Consider the following 3,700-nt stretch of genomic DNA (forward strand, 5'->3'; position numbering starts at 1 on the left):
GCTCCCACTATCTGGCATAATAAATAGAAATATCTAGTTTTGAAGACACTCTCGTCAGTGGAAGCCTTAGTAAAAAAATATTATTTGTATCTTTTGTGTGATGGATAGAATAGAAGAGAATTACAGTTGGATAGAATAGAATAGAATCCCAGTTCTATGTGATGATTAGTTAAGCACCAGGAGGAAAGGACGGTGATGCAGCAAGGTATCAAGGGTTCAGATCCAGGGACTTCCCTGGTGGTCCAGTGGTTAAGACTCTGTATTCCCACTGCAGGGGGCACAGTTTCGATCCCTGGTCAGGGAACTAAGACCCCATATCCTATGTGGCAAAAAAGGGGGCTCAGATCCATTAAGACTTTGGGAAGTGATCATCACTAGCAGCTGTGTGAATTCTGATTTTGGGCCAAATAATTGGTAACTTAATCTGACCTTATAGTTGGGTCCTGCATGTTACCTCTTATAACCAGCATTTAGTCCATTTGAAAAGATGTAGCAGGAAAAGTAGGACATAGAAAAATGAATAAGACATAACTCTTGACTTAAAGAAGCAAACAATGTCATAGGGGACATAAAATAGGCAAATAAGTATAATAGAAAACAAATATGATGAATGGTATAAAGATACACAGACGATATCACTATAATGGTAGAAAGCAAAGAGGAACTAGAGAGTCTCTTGATGAGGATGAAAGAGGAGAGTGAAAAAGCTGGTTTAAAACTGAACATTCAAAACACTAAGATCATGGCATCCTGTCCTATCACTTCATGACAAATAGAGGGGAAAACAGTGAAAACAGTGACAGATTTTTACTTTCTTGGGCTCCAAAATCACTGTGGATGGTGACTGCAGCCATGAAATTAACAGACACTTGCTTCTTGGAAGGAAAGAAATAAGAAACCTAGACAGTGTATTAAAAAGCAAAGACATCACTTTGCCAGCAAAGGTCCATATGGTCTTTGTAGTAACCATGTACTGATGTGAGAGTTGGACCATAAAGAAGGTTGAACACCAAAAAACTGATGCTTTCAAATTGCGATGCTGGAAAAGACTCTTGAGAGTCCTTTGTACAGAAAGGAGATCAAACCAGTCAATCCTAAAGGAAATCAACTCTGAATATTCACTGGAAGGACTGATGCTGTGGCTCTAATACTTTGGCCACCTAATGCGAAGAGCAGATTCATTGGAAAAGATCCTGAAGTTGGGAAAGATTAAGGGCAGGAGGAGAAGGGGGCAAAAGAGGATGAAATGGTCAGATGGCATCACCGACACAATGGACATGAGTTTGAGAAAACCCTGGGAAACACTGAAGGACAGGGAAGCTTGGTATGCTGCAGTCCGTGGGGTCGCAAAAGAGTCGGACACAACTTAGTGACTAAACAGCAACAACAAAATGTCACATTGGATCATACAGGTTTGAGAAGGAAAATGTTGTATCTTTTATAAAAGGTCATCTTTTAATAAGGGCCCAAATTTTAAGCCAAAGGGATGAATCCCTAGTTTTACAATTTCAAGCATCAATATGCTACTTGGGAAAATAAAAAGAGGATTACAGAGTACTTTCCTATTTCCATAAAAATATACCACTTAGATGGCAACAACTGAGCCCTGTATTGCATGCACTTGATGGAATAAAATGAGAAAGAAAGTCCCAAAGGAACATTGGGATTGAAACATATTAAAAGCTAACAAAAAACAGCTCTAGTGAAAAATTAAAAACAACAGCAACGATACCAAAGCCCCACCATATATGGAAATAGCTTAAGTGATGATTCATATAAAATGCCTATACTCTGTATCCTGCAACTGAAAAAGGTTATCAGTTTTCTCCAATAATCCTAATAGAGACCACTGAAAGATGGCTTATCTTCTTCAGTTCTATCAAAAAGAAGTAAAAATAGATGCTCTTAAAGTGGACTGAAAGAAAATAACTAATTATCTGTCAATGTGATCCTTTTTCACCAACTATCTTTCTGCCAAGGCAGCTAAAACTCAAGACAACTGGACATTTTTTAAGGTTATCTATATTTTTCAGTGAATATGGTAAGATAAGCCATTGTCTAGGAGGTATGTGACCAATTTATCAACTGATTGACAGTCTTATATCAACTTTGGCTCTCAGAAAAAGTATACACCCACTGGAAAACCATGACTTACCTGCCTCACTCTAGGGAGTATGTGCAGCACATGGGATACAAAGATAGGTGAGGAAACCCTGCCCCTGAAAACCCTAGTACTTTATTTGGAGAGACAAACACATACAAAAAAATAATTTGTATGAGAGAGAGAGTGCAATGGACTCTGGTTGCTGGCTGGGGAGAGGTGACAATGCAGCGTGGCAGGAGGGTGGAAGTTTCATGAATATGCCAAATTTCAACCTGGCCTTGAGGAATCCCGGGAGCAGACCTGGTGCAGATAGGAAGGGAAGGAGTCTGGTCACATATTGAGAAGGGTCTATACAAGCCACTGTTTGCAAGATTAGTTAAGGATTCAGGCAGGTACTGTTTGTCTTACAACCTGTTTTGTTTTGTTTTTGACAATTTCCAAGATAACTTGACTAAGATAATGCTAGTGGCCCATAGAGGATTTTGGTAGTAATTAAAAAAAAGAAAAAAATCAAAACAAGTGCCACCTCTAGGGATTTGGCTTCTTTGGATCACAAGTCCTTTTTACCTCAGCAGGATCACAGTAGGCCCAAATGAAGAGATTTGACATCACTGTCTGTCTAGTCTCATTATCTTTGAAGGGGCTTTCCTTGCCTGAGTTAATTAGGGCAGGGAAACACTGAATCTGAGAATACACGTGGTGAAGTGAGGGGGCTTAAGGGAAACGGCTTCCTGTGCTCTGAAATCACCAGCTCATCACAACCTGTCATGGAGGCCAGGGCCCAAAACTCAATTAGCAACCACGAACCCAAAACCTCAGAGACAGGTCTCAGGCACCCTGGACTCTTTTGAGCTCCTTCAGTGTCCTGCTTTGGTTTCTATCATATGGACTTAACTTTCTTCATCCAAGAGTCAACTGTAATAATAAACACACAGAAAGCTTGAAAAGTCCAATCTTACATTTTAATTTAAAGATTCCATAGCCTACTAAAATGACTCCTGAAGAATAAAACCTTCCTTATCTAGAGTACAAAACATTAACAAAGGATTTCTTTTAGGAAGTAAGTGTATGTTTCTTTAACTACATTAATTTTGGGGAATCTCCACCTAGTCATATCTAGATAAGAACAATGTGAGTAATCCCATGTTGGCTGGAAGTTTCTGTCTTTTTTTTTTTTTTTTTAAGGCAATGGAACAAGTGGCTTCCTAAGAATAAATGTAATTTTTGAAATAAAATATGGACTAAAGTGCTCTTTTAACCTTTAGATCTTCAATGTCCTTCATATCTTTGTATCATCCTCAAAGTTTTATGGATATTTTTAATCAGAATCTGTTGAAAATAAGACTCCCAATAAAACACTAATGGAAACAGGAAAATAGAGAAGGACAAGGGTGTCAAAGATGTTTTTATAAAAGGTTGGTGGGATTTATATGTCCCCGTTAACTGCCCTAGCCCATGGTCCTGATCCTAATTGTCCCAGTAAATCATTTACCTGTATGATTTGTCACATGAAATAATACTGAATCACTTATTAAAGACCCATTTTATGTCACATGCCTTAATATAGTTTAAGTCTAATTTTCAGAAACATATTTA

General features: G+C 38.3%; 1 non-coding gene across 1 annotated transcript; it reads left to right on the top strand.

The window, feature by feature from the left end:
• The first annotated feature begins 231 nt into the window (after positions 1 to 231).
• Positions 232 to 304, top strand: TRNAG-CCC (transfer RNA glycine (anticodon CCC)). Its single transcript has one exon. It is a non-coding gene; the product is annotated as a tRNA-Gly (tRNA).
• Positions 305 to 3,700: the final 3,396 nt, after the last annotated feature.

Source organism: Budorcas taxicolor, chromosome 1, assembly GCF_023091745.1.
Source record: "Budorcas taxicolor isolate Tak-1 chromosome 1, Takin1.1, whole genome shotgun sequence".
NCBI classification, from domain to species: Eukaryota; Metazoa; Chordata; class Mammalia; order Artiodactyla; family Bovidae; genus Budorcas; species Budorcas taxicolor.